The sequence below is a fragment of the Haliotis rufescens genome, unplaced genomic scaffold, assembly GCF_023055435.1.
Source record: "Haliotis rufescens isolate VD_foot unplaced genomic scaffold, xgHalRufe1.0.p SCAF_17, whole genome shotgun sequence".
Taxonomy (NCBI): Eukaryota; Metazoa; Mollusca; class Gastropoda; order Lepetellida; family Haliotidae; genus Haliotis; species Haliotis rufescens.
The window spans coordinates 20,591,163-20,618,244 of record NW_025963857.1 but is presented as its reverse complement, the minus strand read 5'-3'; the positions used below and the strand labels follow the sequence as shown (position 1 = coordinate 20,618,244).

Genomic DNA, 27,082 nt, shown 5'->3' with positions numbered 1-27,082 from the left:
ATTGCGGGTCATGTAATGTGAAGTCGGGGCGGGCCCTGTAATGTGAAGTCAGGATTGAGGGCCATGTAATGTGAAGTCAGGATTGCGGGTCATGTAATGTGAAGTCGGGGCGGGCCATGTAATGTGAAGTCAGGATTGCGGGTCATGTAATGTGAAGTCAGGATTGGGGGCCATGTAATGTGAAGTCAGGATTGCGGGCCATGTAATGTGAAGTCAGGATTGCGGGCCATGTAATGTGAAGTCAGGATTGGGGGCCATGAAATGTGAAGTCAGGATTGCGGGTCATGTAATGTGAAGTCAGGATTTCGGGCCATGTAATGTGAAGTCAGGATTGCGGGCCATGTAATGTGAAGTCAGGGTTGAGGGCCATGAAAAAACACACATACCGACAAACCAAACTCGGTAGCTAATATATCTGAGACCAATTTACGCAAGATAATGGAAAACCCAGAACCAACTAAACATCCTCCATACCCCCAGACAACCAAACCAGTGAATAGCATATCAGTAACGTGTGAGGTGAGCTATGAGCGCAAGTGACGAAAGCGTTGTCTCGTGACGATGCAGACCCTATTTGACTTCCCACATGGGCACAATGCGCGGAGTGCATTATTAGTGTCTATCCGTGTAGATCCGGGGTAGAATAGCAAACTATTCTTGCCGTAAAGGCGACTATGCTGACCTGGTTGATGTCATCGTATCCCAATTGCGTGGAGAGATGCTCATGATGTCAATCACTGGATTGTCGGCCCAGACTCGATTATTTACGGACCGCCGTCATATAGCTGGAATATTGCTGAGTGCGGCGTTAAACAACAACAACAACAACGAGATTATTGGTGTCATCAGTCGGTATGTGGATATAACGTGGCTCACAAACGCGACCCCATCTGTTCTAGCTCACTGATAGATTGTGTAGGTAACCTAGAGGTTTCAACGTTCGCTCGTCACGCCGAAGACCCAGGTTCGATTCCCTACACGGGTGCACTGGGGGAAGCTTCATTCTAATGTCCCCGTCATTATACTGCTGTAATATTGCTTTAAGCGGCTGGTAAATTTCAACTCACTCACTCATTGTACCTCAACGGTGTGGATCGTTATTCACAATATGAGTCACCGGATTGTCTGGACCTGACGCGATTATTTAAAGACAGCTGTAATATAGCTGGAATAGTATTGAGGGCGGCGTTGAACAACAAACAAACAAACAAACACTCGCGAAGTAAACCATCTACACAACTGGCTTTCCCTTCATCCGATGAGGGGCGGTGGGGTAGCCTGGTGATTCAAGCGCTCGCTTTTAACGCCGGCGACCTGGATTCGACTCCCCACATTGGTACAATGTGTAAAGCCCATTTCGGTTGTCCCGCGCCGTGATATTGCTGGAATATTGCTAAATGCGGCGTAAAACCATACTCACTCACTCATCCGAAGAGATGGTTCTGCTTCACTGGAATGAGTGAGTTTGCCTGTATGGCGCTTATCAATAGCCAGCAAACTCCACACATTTTGTACCAACCACAATCGGCGACTAGATCATATTTCGAGGTCGGTGCTCTGATATTGGCGAAGTTCATAGCTTTCTTCATTATGGCAGAGATTTATGTAAGTAAACATTTAATTCTTTGGTAATAAATACAATATGAAGTCAGTTGTTGAGATATTTATGTCCTTCCCTTAATCATGCGCTGTCGTCACTCAACTAACTTACGACCGTACAAGTTGGAGATAAACAATCAAGTGTAACAGTGATAGAACGCACGTCACATGACCTAGCAGAGCGCGCATGAACAGGAACCAGTTATTAATGATTGATTTTATACTCGGTAAACCATTGCTTCCATAACTGTCGACCACAGACATGGAACCTTCATCCTGATACCCCACAGATTTCTATACACACATACATTCACCGCTGTGGCACCAGAAATGGTATTCAGATTCGGGTCAAAGACATCTCATACAAGAAGTAGATATAAAAACGTCAGTAAAAGAAAAAGTGGAAATAAACTTCCATTACACGGAAATAGAATGTATACGTCAGCTATAATGGCTTTCTCTGTTGGTCGAAAGCGACATCGTAAAGGCGGAAGCAATTCCGGCAGAAGCATGACACACTTAAAACGGGAGGCAAGGGGTTTTGAATTACGTTATGGATAGACCCAGCCAGTGTGTATTATCACCCCATTAAACTACTCTTCTTGTAGGAGATGGCCGCTCAGTCCGTAGGAAGTACACTAACTGAAAACGGTCTATCCGGAACATCGACATCAGTCGAATAAAGCCGACGTATAAACAGTCATCAAGATATTTCATTGTGCACATCTGTCGGTTGTCATCGTAATTCTGTCGTTATTTCCAGCAGAACGACCCGGATGTTATAGTTGATGGTAACCTGACTCAGTTTCTGCTTGGGCGTTACTCTGCTGATTCTCATAACACAATCTCATTAAAAACCGATCTTTTATTCCGACATGATGCCTCCCTGCATTCCAGATCTGAGGACACATCCAATGAAGGTCGCTTCCGATGGATTCTTGGCCGACTTTGACAGCCCAATCAAAATGAGGGATGCGTGGATTCTTCAGCCAATCATATGTCAGCTTTCTAAAACAATTCGGCTTAATTTATTTTCGATCTCTGCCAATGAAACCTGTCACAGAACACAAATATACCCTCCATAACAGCTCTTTGGGTGAGGATGCCGTGGCGCTTACAAACGACAAGATGTATAAAATATCAACAACAATATAACAGCAGGGCATTATTGTTTTGCATTCGGATTTCCTCGATTATATCCGTTTTCGTGATACGGAAATCAGATATGCATGTCAAAATGCATGTCAGAGTGTTAACCTGAGAGGACCTCCTATGGCGGTGTCCCGATATCTCCACACAGAGAGGTATGGTATCGGGCAGGGTAAGGGATCTGATTTTAATGTGATTGCTTCTGACGCGTTCTGGATTTCCCTATTCTGGAAGGAACACATGGACAAACCGATGATGTTTCCTCCATGATGTAAAGAAGAAATTATTCAGTTTCATAAAGATTATTTCGGATGAGAGACATCGTCACATCGATTACTTTCTTTTTTCTTTCACTTTTTTTGTGAGTGAGTATGGCTTTACGCCGCTTTTAGCAATATTCCAACAATATCACGACGGGGGACGCCAGAAATGGGCTTCACACCTTGTACCCATGTCGGGAATCGAACCCGTGTTTTTAGCGTGACGAGCGAACGTTTTAACCACTAGGCTACCCGACCGCCCCCATAATTTTGGAATCACTCGTAGATACATTTTTTTCGGTATCATTCCGTTTGTATCAAAGTGATTCGGACTAGTTGAACCTTTGACCATCGCAGTCTGGCAGCTTAAAGACAAAACTCCGCATATTGACTTTTGAGCTCCATGTGACATGTGGATAAATCGTGATGATTTAACAATTTGGAACATTTGAGAATGCGGCGAATTTGGCAGTGTGAAGACAACGCTGCTAGATCTGACGAAATAAAACATTCCCACGGTTCTATCTATGACATAATAAATCTCGAACAAATCTGTTTGCTTGTTGTTTAACGACGCACCGACGTACAATATCCCAGCTATATGACGGCGGCTTGTAACTAATCGAATCTGGACAAGACTATCCAGTAACCGATATTGTGAGCAACGATCCACGCCGTCGGGGTACGATAGCACGCAATCAACCAAGTCACCAAGCTTGACCACCAGATCCATTAAGTCGCCTCGTACGACTAACATAGGTTACTGGGGACCAATGCTAACCTAGGATCCCTGAGGGGCTATTGAAACATGCTGCATGACACTGATGTAGTAAAACCAATGGTGCCGGACGGACAATGATGCCGTGAAATCCATGACACTAGACTTTAATGCAGTCCCACAATGAAAAACAGTGATGCAGTGACGCCAATGATGCTAGGCATTGATGCAGGCAAATATACGATGCTAGATCTTGATTCATGGAATTAATGGCCTCGTACGACCAGCATGGGATGATGAGGACTAATTCCAACCTCGACTCCCTCTGGGGCTATTGAAACCAATGCTGATTGACAGTGATGCAGTGAAACCAGTGATGCTAAACATTGGTGCAATTGCAGTGACACCAATGCTGCTAAACAACGATTCAGAAAACCAATGCTGCTTGACAGTGATGCAGTGAAACCAGTGATGCTAAACATTGGTGCAATTGCAGTGACACCAATGCTGCTAAACAACGATTCAAAGAAACCAATGCTGCTTGACAGTGATGCAGTGAAACCAGTGATGCTAAACATTGGTGCAATTGCAGTGACACCAATGCTGCTAAACAACGATTCAGAAAACCAATGCTGCTTGACAGTGATGCAGTGAAACCAGTGATGCTAAACATTGGTGCAATTGCAGTGACACCAATGCTGCTAAACAACGATTCAAAGAAACCAATGCTGCTTGACAGTGAAACCAGTGATGCTAAACATTGGTGCAATTGCAGTGACACCAATGCTGCTAAACAACGATTCAAAGAAACCAATGCTGCTTGACAGTGAAACCAGTGATGCTAAACATTGGTGCAATTGCAGTGACACCAATGCTGCTAAACAACGATTCAAAGAAACCAATGCTGCTTGACAGTGAAACCAGTGATGCTAAACATTGGTGCAATTGCAGTGACACCAATGCTGCTAAACAACGATTCAAAGAAACCAATGCTGCTTGACAGTGATGCAGTGAAACCAGTGATGCTAAACATTGGTGCAATTGCAGTGACACCAATGCTGCTAGACAACGATTCAAAGAAACCAATGCTGCTAGACACTGATGCAGTGAAAACCATGATGCTAGATCATGATTAATAGAATCCCTGGCTGTGTTGTGCTGTAGAGAAACCCAATTGCAGATCAGACACAGTGCAACATGTTGCAACTTGCCGTATTGATTAGAAACCTTGCAGAATTTCATTTGGTTTAACGACCACCATAGTCAGATGCCCTTAACGTCAAACAAAGAATCACTTATTTCCGAGCCCCAGTAATAAGAGAACGCGATGATGCTATTTGAACACAGTAAATCGTAGGTCAGAGAAATGCCGATGTAACAATCGACCGTATTCATGTAATCCTTGCAGAAACGTCGGCTGTAAACGACCATTGCATGCTTTGCATTGTTTATCAAGCATTAATTTTATGATTAATTCCACAATAATAACAACCTTGGCATTTTCTAAACAATAATGCTACCCATTCCGTGCTCAGCAGTAAAGAAATATATAATTTCAAATCGTTTCCCCTGGCAACGCCCCAAACCCTCTAATTACCATATACACGACTCCGCATATGCGCTCTGGCAGATTGTCAGATGATAGTCCTCTTTTATAATATTTTCATGACAACTGTTTTCATCACTTAAACCATCTGGCCCTCTACGGACTAGCTAGGATTCATGAAAGTGCTTCGTGGTACAATCTACTGTCGTGATTAGAAATGTAGCTCCAACTGAAGTTTCCCTAGTAGATGTTTCAGACGAAATAATAACATTGAACCTTTGTTTTGTGCTATTTGAAGGTTTAATGTACGTCGAACATCAATTCTCCCGTGTGGTAAATCAGAGTTTGTGTGACTGGCAAATGATTGGCTTGGGGGTAATTGACGTTCGTATAGTATTTAGGGCTTTTGTGGAGTAGACTCTGAATATTCAACAAAGCTTCATAAGTAATAAGTATTACATTCGGAAACAATTTACTCGAACGCATTAGCATCGCTTGAAGCCAACCGGGTCTTGGATATACCCATAAGTATAGATGTCTTTGAAAAGAAGTCTAGTCACGGATTAATATGCTAATTACTCCACACTGCGAAGTCTTGAGGTTGTATTAAACCCAGAACTATTCTATTGACTCGTCTCGTTGAGAGACATATATTACTTTTTTGAGAACGTAGACCAAATTAATGACTTCAGAACAGTCGTTCTGGCTTTAATGTGGTCCATATGTGCATTGTTAGGAAATGGTGACGTTCGCTTGTTTCCGCCAAGAACTGAGTTTCATTTGTCTCCATTCGGCCCATTGAGGACCACACAAAGGAAGTGTGAACTTTTAACATAAGGACATCATTTCACTTTACACATTCGGTACAGAAAAGTATTCGTGTCGATGATGACTGATCTTTCTAAGGAAACACAGGATGTATAAGTTAGAATCTTGTAAAGCCGCTGGACCAAGAAGTTACATTAAATCATGGTGTGACATGAATGAAATTAAATTGCTATGATTGAAGCTATTGACTTGCATACATTTTCAAATGGATTCTCAAACAAATAACTACTCATGGTCTTTATTTTTAGGAGTGTATTGGAATTCGGGCAATGAGATGCCAGCCCGCCTCGTTAGTATGCAGTGATATTCATATGATCCCAACATCCAAAAGCCGCACGCCTGTTTTGATCCACTCTCAGTGATATTTCCATTTCCGCTTTACAAGTGGATCTGACCTTACGTCAAAACCTTCAGTTGAATTGAATATGCAGGACAACACTTCATCCAGATGGTGTAAGCCCGACAGTGTAGTACACACATCTTACAGCTGAGCTCAATCACGCCATTTGGAACAAGAGCAATGCGATATAACGATTGTGGGAGATTTGAGGATCTTATCTTGACGAAATTACAAGCATTGGACAACGAAGAATATTATATGTTAGTTCTCAGCCCCCGAGGCTCAGGGCCTTAGTTCTTTTTGGTTTGAAGATGAATATATTTTCGAAAAGATGGCTCAAGGTCTTGAGGAAACTTCAACCTCATTAACCCTAAAGAATAGTATTACCTTCCCCAGGTTTCATCTCAATCCTTCCTGGACAACTAAACTGAACATTGCTGTTTCTAATCAATTGTATTATTTAACATATAGACCGATAAGGAAAACAAGCTATACCAAGTTATATTTCATGCTTGAAAAAAAAGACAAGAGATATTTCAAATGCAGAGTTTGTAATAATGAAATGAGCACATAGAAGGCAAAAAATTCAAAGTTTAATGCAGTGGCAGCGAAAATATAGGACCCGTAAAAAAACCAGGGCAGGGGGTATATCGTCAGTTTGTCCTGACTGCAAACACAAAATGCTTTTAGATTAAAGTAACTTTGCATGAATTGCATTAAGGGATCACATTCAATATCGCGTATGTCCCACATTGGCTTCAAGACAAAAAAAGGTTCTGTTGTAGGAAGAGAAGCACGCCTTGGCGCATTACCTCGTCGATGTAACGATGGGCTGTTATATTAGCGTCCAATGCATATTCCGTATTTTCCTAACTACAGACCTCTTTCCAAATCATTACGCTGCCTTCTCTAAATGGTACTGTCTCCTGGATATAACAACGATACACACGTACTCTACCATCTGCCCAGAAGACCTGGAACCTATTCTCATCAGACTCATCCGAACACGTGACCTGAACACTAGTCCTTGGGCAGTTGATGCTGGTGACGCCACAACCAAGAAGTGGTTCCTCAAATAAACACCTCGCAAATAACGTTTTCGTTGGGTGTTGTGATACATGGTCTGTCTGTGTCCTCGACTGTCCACTGTCTGTCCATTGTCTGTCCTGTCTTTCCACTCTCTATCCTGTCTGTCCATTGTCTGTCACGTCTGTCTGTCCACTGTCTGTCCCGTCTCTCTGTCCTGTCTGTTCATTTCTGTCCTGTTGGTCCACTGTCTGTCCACTGTCTGTCTACTGTCTGTCCATTGTCTGTCCCGACTGTCCATTGTCTGTCCTGTCTGTCCATCGTCAGTCCTGTCTGTCTATCCCGTCTGTCCCATCTGTATGTCCCGTCTGTCTGTCCCGTCTGTCCCGTCTGCCTACTGTCTTACCACTGTCTGTCCATTGTTCTGTCTTTCCTGTCTGTTATGTCTGTCCATCGTCAGTCCTGTCTGTCTGTCCCGTCTGTCTATCATGTCTGTCCCATCTGTCCGTCCCGTCTGTCTGTCCTGTCTGTCCACTGTCTGTCCATTGTTTGTCCGGTCTGTCCCGTCTGTCCATTGTCTGTCCTGTCTGTCCCGTCTGTCCACTGTCTGTCCCGTCTGTCCATTGTCTGTCCCGTCTGTCCACGAGTGCAACAGAAGTGTCTTGCGTCGGTGTCATGTCTGGCTTCTAATGCATTGACGAATATTTGAGCTGTGTTTATACTCAGATGCATCCTTTGGTCATGCTACTCGTGCATTTCAATTTTAGCGAAGTTTTTGTTGCACCCGTGTCAATTACAATATTGTCTACGAATGGTCCTGCAAATGTAACACCAAATCCCTGTTTCAAAGACTACCCATAACCCTTAATATCATCACGGAAGGACTTTCTATATATTCAAATAAATTAATTTGAGAAAAGTGGAATAAAATACCATGTGGATTCTCAAAAACTCAAAAGATATGGTTGAATATTTGAGATCTCAGAAAGAGCCAACTTCAATTTTGTCGAAACATTCGAGGTTCAAAGTTATACACCGCTATCCCACACGGCAAACTTAAGGAAAAGCTTGATCCATGGGCAATCGTCAGTAAACCTGGCGACCATAGAAATAGTTACATCACTATCTTAAAGGGTACAGGACAATTTGTCCAAAATGAAAACAAATTTCATGTGAAGTTTACTGAGAAAACAAAATAAAGGCATCTCCCGGGGCATCAATAGTGCTCCCCTCCTTGCTGATCTATTTCTCTATGTTCATGAATGAGAATTTCTACTCGGATTGGCAAAATCAAATTACGGGAATTTGGCCAATTTTGTCATCTTAATAAGCTTATATCGATGGTATGTCGATGAATTGATATCGTGAAACTGCCTCATCTGTTTCAACTTTAGATCTGGACAATAAACGTACCTGGAAAAAGGACAATAAACTTTTCACGAGACTGTATGACAAGACTGTATCAACCTTCCCATTATGTTGAGCAATATTCCAGCAACACCTTTAGAGATACAATCGAGCATGCTTTTACTACGAAGATATCAAAGAGCGGCATGCTTTCGACTCTTGCTCAAAAGTTGTATGATCGGGATTATAGCATCCACGTCCTAGAATAAAGCTTTCAAAATTAAAAGGGTCCTAATTAGACATTCGAGGGAAAATATCAAACGCATCGGTGTGTTAAAAAGATGTTTTGATGTGTACCATAATATTATCTTTCAGGGTTCCAGTACCATATTTTGCCTTTGCATGTGTTTGTGACGGTACCCCCGTGGGGCAGGATACGCTCACCGTTTCGCGAACACCTAGTATCTATTTGATAGTGATAAATATATGCTTATGAATCGGCTCCGCTTTTAGCAAAGATTTCTTAAGATTATGGAAACAATTATGTCGCTTATAAACAATACACCCATGTTTGATGGCGGCTAAAAATGAAACAAACAAGAAATGGTTATTCTTGGGTGGCCCAGTTGTCTAAGGCGCCGCGATTCTCTGTGCAGAGTTGCGTCCTTGGGCACGCCAGAAACCTATGATTTTGAGTTCAAATCCCGGTTCGCCCCGATTATGTTTCTAGGTTTGTCAGCACCATACCCGTGCTCGTGGGTTTCAGCGAAGTGGTAAACGTCTGAGACCTGCATCACTTCGGGCTTTCCTCCCACATAAAGCTGACGCGCCGTGATATGACTGGAATAATTTTAAAAGCGGCGTTAAACCCAACGCACTCACTCACTACTATTATCTCGTCCCTGCAGAATCAATGGCGACAGCATAACGTAAAGGTAAAGATACGAAATAAGCAAGAAGCCTGATGTCGTAGGTAATGCTAACCAGCTTCTCTACATCGCAATAGGTGTATATCACGCCGTGCAATTAAAATACAAATAGCATTTATTGTCAAGGAATGTTCTTCCTACGCTGAAAGATCTAATTGACTAAACGAAAGCCAAAGGACCGATGGTTCCGTCTTCCCAAAAACCTATTACACTATTGAATGAAAGGCGGTGAGGCAGTGCGCGGAGTTTAACAGAAGATCCTGCACGGATATTGCTCCCCAAATAAGGAGACTGGAACAGAAATGGCATATTTAACACAGTATTTGATATAGAATTTCGAGGAGCTTTACATAGAACCTACTCAACCTTAATTTCACCGTTACGCAGGGAAATGATACATCACACGGCAAAACAGGTTTATGATACTCATGGTCTGGTTGTTCAGAGAACTGGCTGCAGTCACTCGTTTATAACACTATCAATGCTTGATTATGTGGCGTGATGTAAAAGAACAGCTGAATCCCTAAACGGAACATATTTCAAGATTGCGCATATCGTTCAACTATACACAACACCTTGAAGGTCACATTAGGTACTGGTTGAGTGAGTGAGTTGGGTTTAACGCCGCTTTTAACAGTATTTCAGTTATATCGCGGCGTGTCAGCTTAATGTGGGAGGAAAGCCCTAAGTGATGCAGGTCTCAGACGTTTACCACTTCGGTGAAACCCACGAGCATGGGTGTGATGCTGACAAACCTAGAAACATGATCGGGGCGAACCGAGATTCGAACCCACAATCATAGGTTTCTGGCGTGCCTAAGGGACGCAGCTCTGCACAGAGAATCTAGGCGCCTGAGACGACTGGGCCACCCGTGCACCCAGGTAGTGGTTAACTTGGACACAAGAAGGTGATCCGATCGTGCGGGTTTCTGGTCAGCAATACAACCGCCCATCGGTTTATAATACCACTAAAGACTATAGCAAGTGTTATTCTCCAGGATATATCCCGGTTACAACCCTTGTTTTATGGCTCGGCTGATTAGCGAGTGTTTCGTCCCGACGCCAATTTGATTTATGAATGTCTCGCAGTCACAACAAACCCTTCTACGTGTCGTACAGACGGACTCCTTAGACGAAATGGTGTCGCAATGAAACACTCGTTACTTTTTCTGGTCATAAATCAATAATATTTCCCCCGTGAATTGGATTAATATTGCACTGGCTAATATTTGAAATTTAGATGTAACTCCGAAAATAAACGTCTTGGAGCGTGGCGTGATTTGTTATTCTGCTTGACTGGAATTGCCGCAGAATTACCAGATAGACTGTTGCCCTTCTTCAAATAAGATCCTGCTGACAGTGGGCAGTGCACCAAGGTAATAATATGCCGCGAACTGACGTATAGGAAGGGAACTGTAATATTTTGCTTTGCTGAATTTGGCGCCATAAACGCTAGACCAAAATGTTATTCCACTGACACTATTAATACGCTTTTTAATACGACAGCAATTCTTGGAGGTGAGGTGAAGTGAGGTGAAATGGGGTTTAACGTCGCGTCAGAGATTATTGCACTAATATGGTGACGTGCATGCACGCGCGTGCGTGCGTGCGTGCGTGCGTGTGTGTGGCTGCATGTACTTGTCCGATTTTATAGTGCTAGCCCACTGAGATACCATTGTCGCAGCTTAACATAAATACCCAACTCAGACACAGTATACAGGCTCCGAGCCGACCAGTTCTTGTTTTAGCCCAACCATGCCGAACACCAGGCAGGGTAGCAACAAGTACCATCTTTTACCGTCTTTTAGTATGACACGGTTTGGGGTCGAACCCCCGACCTTCCGCTCTCCGGGCGGGCGATTTACTACTAAACCACCAAATATTGAAGGATAATTTGATGTTGGACATGGAAAATCCAGGAATTGTTTCAAGGGAAAGATAAGCCATGTGTCAATATTTAGTGACATCTTTCTTGTTGAATATTCTGCATCTGTGTACTTTATATGTTAGTATATACAATTTTCTTTGCTAGGAATACTGAGGTATTTCATTTTGTGTAAATATAAAACGTCAATGACAGAGAATAACCAGTCTCGATTATCCGACGGAACAGATTCCATTGGACATAAAAACAAAATAGCGATGAAAATTATATGAATGCACCGAAAAATCAGTAATGACACCAGGTGTTCACGAACAGGGAAAGCATGTCCTGCCCTAAAACACTCCCAGGACAACATCTGAACATAAGTTCTCATATTTATATGTACTTGGGGCGTGGGGTAGCCTAGTGGATATAGGGTTACTCTTCAAGCCGAAGTCCCGAGTTTGATTCCTCACATGGGTACATTCTGTGGTGCCCTCTGTCGGGATATCGTTGGAATATAAAACCCCTCTCCCTTACTTGAAACATGTTATGTGACCAACCATGAGATAAGGGACCTTATGGGTGAAATATCACATTTTGACTTATTTTTATTTAAACTACAGTACAGTAAAGTACGGTTATAACGAACTCAAAGGGACTACTAATTTTAGTTCGTAGTCCGTAGTTCGTTATAAGCATATATACAGTATAACAACAGCAAATAGTCGGGACCAAAAAGTAAGTTCGTTATATCCGTCAGCTCGCTATAAGCGTGTTCGTTATAACCGTAGTTTACTGTATTTTAGGACCACGAAAATACCATTCATAACCTTCAATTCATATTGATTACAAAGATACATGACATCAAACATTTGGTCTCATTTTCTGCAAAGTCCCATTTTTAGACTTACAACTGTTTATGTAATGATTGCACTTTTTAGATATAGTGTCTGATTAATTGAAAGTGGACATGTATGCTGAAATGTTTTGAAATAATGTTTATATTACATATGATTACAGAACAACAAGAGAAAAATAAGATATTTTTGTACAACCCTCACACATGGTGATTTATACGGAAGTAAATTGACGTCAAAAGTCTTTCTTAATGACATCACAGCACAATTGTATCCCAGCACATATAAGGTCACTTTTCCTGGTGGGTCACAAATTAAGTTAAAAATGTGCTATTCTCATGACAGTACTGGACACACGTGTCTTATTAGTCACATTTACAAGCAAAAGCGCGCATATCCCGATAACTGTTGAGTAGAATGCAATAGCCAGTAGCTGACGTAAAATATGCTAATACCGTCATCCATTGCTATACCTTCAGGAGGAATCATCTTGATGACGATCGCGTTTACAGAAACACACACTCTGTTGGAGTTATCTGCTTCATTTCCGTCTTCGTGTATAAATAGAGACCCAGACATACCTATAGCAGCCTTCCTAGGTGATAATTGCACTCCAATATAAAACCAATCAACGCCACATTCTAGTAAGAACGATTGACGTTAGTATCTGCGCATTAACACGATATGCCGACGTGCTTTAAGGTGAACCCCGACACAACGTATACATCCCTGTAGGACCTGTCACTGCTATTGAATGACGCACAGGTCGGACAGCTGCCTCGCTTTGTCGTGGGTGGGGGCGGGGACACGGGCCCAGGGGTCAAAGATGACGCAACTAGCTGTATGGAGTTGCGTCCCTTAAATATGTCAGTACACCTTGTCACAGGCTCGAATCCCAGGTTCAAAACGACTAGGAGCCATAACATCCCTTTGTCTAAAATCCGTGTAGGTTTTCCCGACCATATTAAACTGACACGTCGTGATGAAATACTGTTGTAAGTGGCGTTGAACCCCACTTAATCACTCGCATTGTCGGGGCGGTGGGGTGGCCTTGTGGTTAGGCGTTCGCTCGACATCGAAAGTAGAGGTTCGATTCCCGATAGATAGATAGATGGATGGATGGATAGATGGATAGATAGATGGATAGATGGATGGATGGATGGATGGATGGATGGATGGATAGATAGATAGATAGATAGATAGATAGATATTTTACTGGAATATTGCTTAAAGAGACTTAAACCCGTATTTACTAGCTCACCTGCATTGTCGCGAATCGCCCGTACGTTTACTCGAGGATGTAGCCTACATTACATACACAACAAACACCAGTCTCATGCATCGGTTGCCGATATGAGTAAAATATGTACACTTTTTGCATGTGACATTGTTTCGAGATCTCGTTTCGAGAACTCACGCAAAAATGCCAACTTAGGCATCTCGTGGGATATATCACGGTGAAATATCAAGCATTCATCCAAATCGAAAAGATGTTATCACTGCTCCACAACTACCATGTCAGAAAATATATTACGTATACATGTCTATTACTGAACAGGTGATGTATGCTCGTAGTAACATTTTAGGCCAAATGTCACGTCGCTGTATTAATGGCACGTGTATGCCTCGACCAGCCGCCACACCCTGCGAGGAGTTTGTGATATTAACCCAGCTGTGCCGAGAAGCGGAGACACAGGTGTGAGAAATGACGTCACTCGCAGGTATCACCTACATTTGCATTTACCTGTATGTGCTTTGATGTTTGACTGCCACTGGGCTAGCTTCGAGTGAAAGGTGATGTTATTTCAGGCTCAACTCTACAAGACTCGCATATTTCTCTGATTCCCAAAACAAACTCCACTAACACATCCACATACTGACCCTACGGGGATTGTAGGCGGCCAAGGACGGGGAATACATGGGTTACCCCCCGGGTTACAGGGGACAGCTGACGGCCAGTAACTGTGTAATACACGGCTTAGTCGTCGGGTCACCGCGGAGCCAAGAAACCAAACACCTCGGGGTATGTTGTGATAGCCAGTAGGGACTTTGGAACATGGCGATAAGATTTCACTGTTCTCTGCTGTATCCGTTGTCTGCTTAACCAACAATCGCGATACAAATGCACTCAAAAGCTGAGATACAAGATCTCTGTTCTTATTTGTAGTGAGAATATTGGTAAAGAGAAAGCGCATGCAGATAACAGTACACTAGTGATATAACGTGTAGTATAGCGAGTGGGATAGTTGGAAGTATTTAATACGTTTTAAATCCTATTTCGTTTAAAGATTCCTCTTTTACATGTACCCTAACTCAGCCAAGCACACAAACAGCTCGATTTCAAGATTTTCAAGCGATTTCCTCGCAATAACTTAATTATGCTGCGCGTTTTGGATTGTGGGTGTTAATAAATGTCATGTCTGTATGTTGCATCAATAATATGTAGGTATGGTCGTCGATAATGGAGTAATTAGCCAATGATAATGTTGGCTGTCTTGGCCCGGCCCGACTTTTAGGCAATCCCATAGCGAGTGGTTCCGTTAACAACGTAGCTGGTATTGGTAGAGTAAGTTAATTTGTTGAAGGTCTCTCTGGAAACTAAACTGCCGGGCAAAAGAAAGTATTCACCCACGGTGGCTATAAATCAAACAAGAAATGGTTAATATTCAATGGTGATACATTTCATAGTTGTGTTTTGGACCTAAATCAGAAGTGTCGCGGCGAATATTTTCAGCATGGTAACCTTTTGATAAGGTTTGTAATGTTTTGATCAAATCCAATTTGCAAGCGTGTAGTTTCTTTTGGACGTCAGTTTAGTTCAGTTATGTCACAGCATGTCAGCCCAATGTGGAAAAAACCCCAAATTGACGCAAGAAGGTCGTTGGCGATCATGAGTGAGTGAGTTTAGTTTAAGTCCGTTTAACAGATTTGAGTATTTCCGTCAAATCAGAGCTTGATGTGTGAGAACAGCTCTAAGGCACAGGAACGTATAATATATTCGTATAGATGAATAATCACACTCCTGAGAGAAATACATTATGCTATACACGCTATCATCGAGTTCCTCTGCTCTGAGGTCTTAGACGTATACCACTTTGGTGAAACGAGCACGGGTATGGTGCTGACAAACCTAGAAACATCTGGGATTCGAACCCACAATTAGAGGTTCCTGACCTTCCATAAGGGACGTAACTCTGCAGGCCACTAAGACGACTGGGCCATCCGTAGTTACATTTAACAGGCTCTGTTTGGTTATCTGTAACTTTCGTGACACGTTATGCACAAAAATACAACGTACCTTTAACCTTTGCTGGGTATGGGGGAATGTACTGTTACTTAATGAAAACCTTCATTTTCAAAATCGTACCATGTATACAAAATAAATAGTGACGTAAAACAGATTTCGATCAGCCGGGCTGTCATTTGCATTGGTCAGCTCAAAGACGTATATACAATTCGTCTTTGGTCAGCTGTGCACTAGCCACCGCGCGTTGTAATCAATAGTCCAGGGAGACTCGAGACCCGACGGACGGTATATCTCCAGTATGGCGACAACTCCCGATAAGGGTCTCATACAGCCCCTATACTATGAGGATCATTACGATACGCAGCAGATAGTGTCAAGGTATTGGATAAAAGTCAAACTCCGGATAATTGCTGCCATATCGCTCAGCCCTGTGTGTATATGCTTAACGATCCCTGGATTACCGCTATCAGTTATCAAACAAATTGAAGGCAGTATGAGTATTGCTATGAAGTGTAGATGGGTCAATTAAAGGTATCTTCTATACATTTTAGTTTCAGAAGAAACGCCACTTCCAGACGTATACCGTGTGTAAAGCGACAGGGGGATTATGCGAAATTTAACACGCGTACAGAAAGCTCGAGCGGGAGTTCTCGTGTAGTATCTTGCATGCTTTAGCCACATTCAGGTATATCACGGCATTGGACGGCAAGTATGCGCTCCAAACATTTTCTACATGAAGAGTCTTCGAGATGGACAGTCAAATATGCGATCCACACGTTGTCGAGGAACCGAGCCCGGTTGTTAGGTGTGAAGAGCGAACGAACCACTAAGCTATCACCGGTCGGTAGGACAAGACTCAATTAATTTACCTGTAGGTTACACACCAAATTCAAATCACCTGGTAAAAGGATGCCACAATACCTGTTAAATGTCCTCTCTCCGTGGAGTACTGCACTAGATATAGCACCACTCCGAGTCTGAGCGTTCATCACACTTCCAATGATCACCTCTCTGTATCCTCAACAAATGAGCTTCCCACCTCATCACATACAGTCAGTCTTTCCACACGCTCGGGTAAACTCCATCCTTTGGCAATCTTATCAGCCGAAACATCTCCCTTTATTTTGGCCGGGGTAATTTTAAAAGCAATATTTAAATTACGCCGTAGTCCGAAAGGTTAGACACTGCATATAAACACAATGTTGCCTCGCCCCATTAACATCACGTGCAACAGAGCGTGGCTATGTGAATGAAATATTAAATATTGATATTCCTCCGCGCCTGCCGGTGTGTGGCGACTGTTACGGTTGTCCGATAGACGGCTTCGGCCAGCGCGACGGTGCACGTGCTCATACACTGCTACGGTCAGGACCTTTAATGAAGCCGTTATCTTTGTTTTTTAAGCATTATGTTTATAGGTGGTGAGTAATACATACTGAAAAGTTCTGAGCCTTGGTTGCTAATTATTTTTCAACATAATCCCCTCCGAGGTCCACACATTTCTGCCAACGAAGGTGTGCCTGGATCTCACAGATGTAGAAGGCTTCCTCCTGGTGGTGGAAAAATCCCCCACAGCAGAAATGTACTGGTAGAGCGTCTGGGAGAGCGGAAGGCCCGGGGTTCGATCCCCGGCCGCGTCATTCCAAAATACGTTTAAAGATGGTACTTGTTGTTACCCTGTCGGGCGCTCGGCATTAAGGGGTTAAAACAATGACTGGTCGGCTCGGAGTCAATATACTATGTCTGAGTGGGGTATTCATATTAAACTGCGGCATGGTATCTCAGGGAGCTAGCACTATCAATCGACATCAGTCCGGACTAGTACAAGCAGCCACACACACACACACGCATGCACGTCGCTATATAAGTGCAATAATCTTGGACGCGACGTTAAAGCCAATTTCACCTCACCTCACAGAAGAAATGACGTCATCATCATTTACATAATGCTTGCCAGACTGTTCTTGCTTCTTTTAGGAAGAGGTGGAAATCTGACGGTGAACTGAGTACTACAAATCACAAAAATGCATTGCAGTCAAGGCGACAACAGACTTATGCACGTTGTCCTGGAACAAAACTCCTTTAGCTTTTCACGACGCTTAGCCTTGATATTCTCACGCAGTTCCCTAAGCAGATTAGCATAATATTGGCCATTAAATGGTGAGACCGAAGACGGAACAAGCTTTGACTTTTTCGGAAGAGGGGACGATAGAAGTGTCCACTGCTTTGACTGTTTAGAATCGGGCTGATAGTGGTGATACCAAGACCCGTCCATGGTTACAAATATCTCAACAAAATCAGCAGGGTCTGCTTCAAAACGACGTTAAGATGTGATGAACCTGAAGCGTCAGGAGACAGAAGCCTTGGAGTGAGTGAGTGAGTGAGTGAGTGAGTGAGTATGGTTTTACGCCGCTTTTAGCAATATTCCAGCAATATCACGGCGGGGGACATCAGAAATGGGCTTCACACATTGTACCCATGTCGGGAATCGAACCGGGGTCTTCGGCGTGACGAGCGAACGCTTTAACCACTAGGCTACCCGACCGCCCCAGAAGCCTTGGAACCCAGCGTGCTGAAACCTTTGTCATGCCCAGATCAGTGTTCAGAATGTTCTCCACAAATTCACGAGAGATGCCAGCTGTATTGCCAATGTGACGTGTGGTGAGTCGTCCATCATCCTATGTATTTTATCAACATTTTCATTATTAGTGGCAGTTGTAGGTCTTATTGATATTGGATCATCTTCGGTGGATATTTTAGTTTACGTATTTTGAAAACATACAAAGAAATACTCCAATTATATATATTCCAAGATAGACGCCATCAGCCATCAAGTATATCTACATATCTCTATAACATAGGCTAGCTCATATCGTTTCATGTTAAACTAGATTCGCTATATTAAAATCAATATACATTATTATTTATCGTCCATTCCCGTCTACGGATATATCTCGCACAGCTGTTTAAATAAAGATCGAATTAACGGACTTCCTAATACATCGTCCCCGTTACAAAAATTATGCTTGACCTCATTTAGGAGCAATATGTTTGACAATATCTTGAAAAAAGGTTACGTAAAATATTATTTAGTTCTAATAAAACAGTTTTACTTCTGTTTTGTATTCGTTAGTTTAGTATATTTCCTACCCTCTTTAAGTGAATTAGTGAGTGTGGTTTTACGCCGCTTTTAGCGATATTCCATCAATATCTCTAATAAGCTTTAATTACATATTGTACACTTGTGGGAAATCAACCCGGGTCTCCGGCGTGACGAGCGAACGCTTTAACCACTAGGCTACCCCGCCGCTCCTTTACCCCCCTTGTACTGGACAGAGGCGGTATGGAGGGACAGTCACAGGCTGACACTAAGGGTCGGTCCCCTGCACCCTAGACTAACATCTAGTCTCTGAAATGAACTTATTTTATGGATAAAAATGTTGTTAAATTATAGTTATGAAATATAATAAAGATAGCCCAGAGACTATCTTCATTTTCCTGATACTGCAGTAATCTAGACTTGCTTAATATTATAGACTTGCACGGGCTGTATTGGATACATTTGTTTCAGGGTCTGTATGACAGACAACCCTGCATCCCCACACAAATCTGAATCAGACAGTGTCTTGGTCTGATGTTTGTCTTGGTTTCACGACGACGTGTATGGGTGCTCATGCAATCAACCACTGGGTTTTCTGACACGGGCTCAGGTATTTACTGAGATGTAGCTGGAATACCGTAGACGGCTCACTCTCTGGTAATGCTAAGCTTGAATGGAGCTCTGAGCTAAACATTCGCCATCGCTGGAATAACAGTAATTATTGACATCAAAGCATGTGCCCCCATCTACCCCCACGACCTGACGGTATGAACGGTATGTTAACTACGACCACATCCTACAAGATTACCCCACAATCTGATGGCACATCAAATCTGAATCTATTAATTCTTCATAAACCACCAACGATGTACGTGAGTCAGTCCAAGTGACACATCGGGTTATTTAAACTTTGTAATACGAGGAATAAAACGCGTGGTTTGTCGTAATTAAAATGTTCATGTCGTAAGAACAGTGCTGTTTGACATACCTAATACGAGATAAGTGTATTTTTAGACTACATAACCAGCCATCAATCTCTGGGCTGTAATAAAGCTGCCTATAGATGCAAACATTCTAAATAGCCAACATAAAATATAGTGTGTCAGGTTTTGCTGAGAGGCCGAGCTACGTTATTGCCCCCCGACACGAAGTAGGAAGCGCCATCAATATGGACACAGGACAGCTTTGATGAACTTTAGTACCCAAAGCGAAATCTGCTTTGTTTCTTAACATGTTAAGCCTGCAGCAGTATTTGATAATATTGAATGGTTCACTACGAGGTATATTCACGTGACGTAGTGAGATGGAGCACCTGGTGTCCCGGTTGCTACCAGGTACAACTCAGCATCTGCTACATACGCATCGTGGCAAGTTAACATTTAAGAGCGGTTGATAAAGTGCTGACACTGCGCAACAGACGTACAGGTCAATTACCTTCCTGAACACATGATGCAGTGGGTCCGGAACACGAAATCAATATAGCTCCCCCCCCCCCCCCCCCCCCCCCCCCCCGACCAATATTTCTGGTACAAGGTCCATCGGTAACCTATTAACTTGTACCAGAAGTATTCACATCGATCACGTGATGATTGGTGAGACATTTGTCTGACGTGGTATACGCTATAGATTCAGATTCGTTATTTCTCCATAGACCACCGACGGTGGTACAAGAGCTTACATAAAGTACAGAGATCCATATAATATGTACACCAAGAAGGCTGTGTGCATTTAGATTTAGCATTCAAAGTGGTAAATACAAATCATACATATTTTGATAGACGTTTTAGTTCGTTTAATTTGGTTGTTGAAAATAGGCTTTTTAATAAAAACACATTTAACCAAGTTAAATATCTTTCAGGAATAAGTGAAAGTCTTTTGTTATCAAAAGCTTAACATCGAAATGTATAATGGAATTCATCTGCTATTGCTGGGGAGTTACAGCGAGTGAGTGAGTGAGCTGGGTTTAACGCCGCTTTTAACAGTATTCCAGTTATATCGCAGCGTGTCAGCTTAATGTGGGAGGAAAATGGTGCAGGTGTCAGACGTTTACCACTTCGGTGAGACCCACGAGCACGGGTATGGTGCTGACAAACGTAGAAACGTAATCGGGGCGAACCGGCATTCGAACCCACAATCATAGGTTTCTGGTATGCCCAAGGGACGCAACTCTGCACAGCGAATCGCGGCGCCTTAGACGACTGGGCCACCCGCGCCCGCTGGGGAGTTACAGAGTGAACATAGACGTTTTGTTCTCTTGGTACCTGACTCCAGCGGCCAGTCTCACATAGAGATTGGCGAAACAGACTTGTTTCACGTGGTATGCACTATAAACACATAGACATTGGTGAGACAGATTTGTTTATTTAGAGATTGGTGCACTATAAACACATAGAGATTTGTGGTATGGTTTGACGTGGTATGAAAAGAATCTATGCGCTATAACGTTTGACGACAGTAAGGACAGATTGTTTATGTTTACCGTGGTATGTGCGAAAACACAGGATGGTTGATGGGACAGATTTGATTGATGTGATATGAACTAAACCACATAATGGTTGGCGGGACAGATTGATAAAAGTTTGACGTGGTACGTATTATATACCTTTTTCGGACAGATACGTTTACCTATCGAGGCACCAGTCCAAATTCCTATCTTATATAACATCCATCTACATGTATTCATATGCCTGTCTCTCTATCTTTCTTATAGTTTTGGCAGTTTTTCACAAGGTCGAACCTCTGGTAAACGAAAATCTCAGAATACTGCAGCACTAAGGATCGGCTTACAATTGGTGCACATGTTAAGAATCGAACCTGGGTTTTCGACCGCCTATAAATGAACGCTTTGAGCGCCAGCCTACACCCTCGCCCTGACTGAACTCGTAATGGTGAAATCAGCTTGATTAGCTAACAGTATTTGAGTGTCCTTGTATTTGGTTAGAAGGGTTAAACCGACATTTTGGCACTATTTGCTGTTTATGTCGCTGATAGATGATTCTAGCTGGTCTAACAAAACGTCTGCATGCACATGAAAGACGGATGCTAATTACTTAGATGACAATGGCCTTCATCAGCCATGTGGTATCATCATGCATGAAATTTTCCGTCTTTTGAAAACTTTCTGCTCTTATTAAGAGCTTGTGGAACTAATTTTTCAGATATCGATGTCTCTGTTGTTTGCATCTATGCATGACAACCATTGTGTATGTCTATTTAGAAAATCACAAATGGCTAAATTTGCCCGAGGCTGTAAGGGAATTCCTTGAGCCATTTTACAGAGTAGTGCGAATATTGATAAAATCGACAATCACAAAACGTGCGATACACGCTGTATTTAACCAGGCTTTCAATGATAGCCATACCTGAGAGGTGCCATTGATCGGGGCAAGTCAAGCTTAATGGCGCATTATAGTATCTCAGTGTACGAGCCAGTTAGCATGATGCCGCGTTCACGTTGTCAGGGGTTGAAGGGAAATGCCAATCTCAATCTCCCACATATATCTGTAGGTTATCACCACTGTCAATATCAATAAAAGTTGTAATTTGTTAAATCACTTACCGCCTATCGAAGTACGCCTTATCCGTCTCACACTACGCGTTCAACACAGTATCCATCAATGTGTCGTCTGCTTGAGCAGCGATTGTCGTCTGCCGTCAGGTATTAACTTCCGGGTCATCCTGGTTGAGATAAAAATGAAAGGGAGGTGACAATCTCAACAGATGTATTCCATAGGTGGTTTAAACAACGTGCTGAAGTAGGTTATTGGTATCAGCTGTCCGTAACGCGCAGACAGGGGTGAATGAGTACAAAGCCAGGTGAGATGTGAGTCACTGTTACCGGAGTCTCTTTACAGCGTCCAGCGGCGAGGTAACTCACAATACAATGTCACACACACTCTCAAGTATACCTGTGTGGGTGGATCCCTTAACTATTTCAGTCTCCGCGATACACCTTCCCCTCAGTGTTGATCGAACATGCTGATAAACCCTTCACTCGATCCTGGACACGGACGGGTCAAGGTGTCAATCAACCCAATAAGGATCACCAGCCTCCGATAAGCTAGCCTCACTGGTCACCGATAATCCAGACTTCCTATAATCCACGTGTTTACAAAGACGATATATCCATGTCCTCAGATCTCCTGTCGTTGTCCGTCACAGCCCTGTGTGGCCTGGGGCAGCTCGCACGCCTTCAATTATGCTGCGAATGTAAATAGTCCAGTTTGAGTGGTCCCGTGAAGGCCAATTATTAGCTATGTGGAGTCCGACAACACGGCTGGTATAAAGGTGGTGTTTAGATTGTGTCGGCAGGAACACACCTGGTACATTGCGACTTCACAGCATGGAGAGACTCCCAGCATTACCTGCATCCCATGTCTTTGTTCGGCGTGTTAATGAAGCCATGATGATAATAGCCGCTATAAGGAGGTTGGTGATTCCACGCCACTGAAGGACTTCAGCGCTATAAAGGGGTGTGACTTGTTGACTAGGACAGAATTTCAATGCTCATTTATTAACCAAATAAAATTAATCATGTATGTTTGATTTTTGTAGGGCATATTTCACCATGGTGATTTGAATACACTGTGAATAATAATGTTATATGCTTGCGTGCGTGAGCAGTGTTTTCCGTCAGTTTTGGACAGTTTCAATCTGACTTTAACCTTGTCCAGGGTTGAATAATCGTTGAATGTTTTTTAATGGAGATTAGGAATTGATTAATCCCCGAGTAAAGAGATTTTACTTTGCGTTTGCTGCTATTAAATTCAATACTTAACACTGGTTATACAGAAATGGCATTGGCAGTGATACTGTATATGGAAAAGGCTTTCTTGAACAGCAGGGATAGACTAACATCTAGTCCCTGAAATGAACATATTTTACAGAAAAAAAACAGTTGTTAAATTCTAGTTATAAAATTTAATTAACAAGGAACCCAGAAACTTTCTTCATTTTCAGATACTGCAATCTAGAATTGCCAAACTTTCAATGAAACATTATCGACTTGCATAGGCTGTGTTGGATTTATTTGTTTCAGGGTCTGTGTGACAGACTGCAGCAGGGATACGCGGATAGCCTCGTGGACAAAGGCGATAGAGTTGCCTCGTTTTGTCCCTGTGGTCTCACTTTATACCAATGCCGTTAATACTTAATATAAACCGCCATTATTCGGAAACATATTGCGAGAAAAGCCATAATGTACGAGACATCGGATGCAGCGAATATCCCCCTTTTCCACACACTTAGTCAAACGTATAACAAATTATTTTTTAAAAACCCCACAAAAAACATGCATATTGCTATGCGGTTTAATTGCATTCAACACTTGCATATTGATATGCACAAAACACACCCGTTCCTTTCAAGAAGGCCGTATCTACGCATGATAGGGTTCGCTCGACAGCCATAAGACCAGGCTTCGACCCTTAAGGACCCGGGGTAGAATTGGTCTTTAGCAACCCAGGCTTGCCGTAAAAGGCGACTATGCTTGTCGCAAGAGGCGACTAACGGGATCGGGTGGTCAGACTCGCTGCTTTGGTTGATGCATGTCATCGTATCCCGATTGCGTCGATCGATGCTCATGATGTCATGCCGTCATGTAGCTGTAATATTGCTGAGTGCAGCGTTATACATCAAACAAATAATAACTTGTGCAACCGAATCTTGGTGTCCCCCGCCATGTTGTGGGCTAAATATTGACAGCGGCGTAAAAATGTTTCGAAACCTGGACAGCCAACACCGGATAATACGAAATCTAATGATTCTCAAACATTTAGTTCTTAATCCGCATGAACAATCATTATGTGTTACCACTACTTGGAGTGAGTGAGATAAATGCGCTATCGTGTCACTGGCTCTTCTGGTCCGTCACTTGATTGTCTGGTTTGTTTAAAGGCCCCTGTCGCATGGCAGGAGTACTGCTGTGCGGCGTTAGGCAACAAACAGTTACTTTTTTACTTAAATTGTATAAGTGGCGGGTAGAGCAGGACATGTTTCCCCTTTTCGCGATCACCTGGTGTCATCACATTTTCAGTGACCCAGTCATATAATTTTTATTGCAATTTTGCCTTTTACGCCCAATGGAATCCGTTTTGGCGAATCTAGTTATTCTCTGACGTTGACGTCTTATATAATATTACGTTCAATGCCGCTTTGAACAGTGTTTCTGTTATATCAAGAAATGTCAGCTTGATGTGGAAGGAAAGCCTAAGTGATGCAGGTCTGAGACGTCTCACATTTTGTCAAACCTATGAGCATGGGTATGCTTCTGATAAACCACAAGACATTATAAGAAGGAATCTGGGTTGCGAATCCGCGATCATAGGTTTCTGGTACACCAAAGGGACGCAACTCGACACAGAAAATTACGGTCCCTTAGACGACTGCCACCCAACAAGCACCACTGCCGGGAAGTGCTCTGGGATCGCTCTAGCCGAAGTATTGCTATCACTTCGTGTTATCCGGTGTTGAATGTATCTTGCAGACCGTTCACACAGCCTGGGAGCATTAATAACGTTCTTTGAGAATAATTGCTACGAGCAGACCATTTCATTACTGTTGATTCCAACAGCACTGCCACACTAACGACTTGCCAGCAGACAAATGTTGCACCAAGTACCACCAATGACACCACATACACAGCTATTTTATGTGACCAAATTTCATTATCTGAAACATCAATTCTTCGCTAATGCAAGAATGCTTTCACCGACCCAGCAGGACAGGGGTTCATATTGCCAGATCAGGGACAGCCATTTAGCAAGATATAGCAATCGACCAGTTATGGAGACATAACACTGTTCAGTCATTTGTACCGATGCTGGAACTGACGTTATTCGGATAGCTTAATAGATAGGGGCACTTTCGTCTGATCAGGTAATGAGATTAGGGAGGTTTTAGTCAGCAGTCAATGTATTCATGCATGATGGTTATGGTAAATGCTGACCCTAATAAACAGCTTGGTCTCCGCGTTTCTCGATGGAGAAGGAGTAGAAACACCCACGTAGGATTGTCCCCAAAGAGGCAATAGATTCAACAGGTACTTGATCACCCATATTCGAATAAGGAATATAATACTCGATTTGTTACCACCAAGTGGATGAGACAAACCAGTGGCTGATGGCATGAGCAAATATCCACGCACAGTCAGTCAGACCATAGGCCCTGGCCACCCAATCCACTATACTCGACTCTAACGGAGTATGGGTTACTTGGGACCTACCCCATCCGAGAATCCTCGTAGCATGGATGTGTGTGTTGCAGATGGCCCGTGTCTGGACCCAAACCCGCAATAAGGAGAGCCTGGCGCAAGCTCCTTCCCAGCACGTGACACCTTCGTTACACTCTCGGTAACATCGCTGCCGCCAGTGCGGGCGCGGCCATTACAAGAATTTTGCCCTCTTACCCCAAATATAGTAACGTTTATACTTTTGATTATGTCTTTGGGAATGCAATCATAGTGCATTTTGAAAAGGTTTACTACTGACCAAATTTCCCATAGTTTGTTTGATCAGATTGGCTCGAGATTACAGACGAACGGAAAATCACCCCCTTAGATTCTTATTGTATCAGTTACATGATAAGTTGTAATGAAACAGAAATTCAAATTGACGAACAAGAAAATAATGAAACGCCAATCATCACTCCAAGCATGGTCGTAGCCACCTATCACAGTGGGGAGCTTTGAGCAGCGACAGTATAGAGTGAGTGAGTGAGTTTGATTTTACGCCGCTTTTAGCAATATTCCAGCAATATCTCGGCGGGGGATACCAGAAATGGGCTTCACACATTGTACCAATGTCGGGAATCGAACCCGGGTCTTCGGCGTGACGAGCGAACGCTTTAACCACTAGGCTACCCGACCGCCCCGATAGTATAGAGACCTCAGCATATGTGATGTCGCTGTGATACTGGCGATGCTCTCAGATCACTGGGCCCGGCACCCGTGTCCTCCAACCCCAACAACAACGTGCCCTTCAAATATAAATGGCTTCTTTTGGCGGTTAGCTGGCTTCAAATAACAACAGTCTTTGAAAAAATGTAATCGTTTACCTTGGCAGCAATGAAATCCCTAGACTACAGCCTGTCACGAATTCGATTACTACGTGGCATTTGAACGTACTCATGTTTATCATGTCTTTTAATTCGGGTTGTTTTATATGCATGTGTACACATAATCTACGTTTATCAATGTCTGAGTTTGACATTTTATGACAAACATTTTGTGTAAATGGGGTCTCTCGGGGACGTTACTTCTTTAAATCTGTATA

The 27,082-nt window shown here is 42.9% G+C and overlaps 1 protein-coding gene across 2 annotated transcripts in view; it reads right to left on the bottom strand.

The window, feature by feature from the left end:
• Positions 1-23,167, bottom strand: part of LOC124133943 — a 98,048-nt gene extending 74,881 nt beyond the window's left edge. Inside the window, exon 1 of one of the 2 annotated variants that reach the window (XM_046498543.2) lies at positions 22,372-23,167. The gene's annotated coding sequence lies outside the window, so the exon portion shown is untranslated. Of the gene's footprint in view, positions 1-16,633; positions 16,885-22,371 lie in introns of those variants that run through there. The other variant, XM_046498544.2, reaches the window with a different exon arrangement.
• Between the last annotated feature and the right edge of the window lie 3,915 nt (positions 23,168-27,082).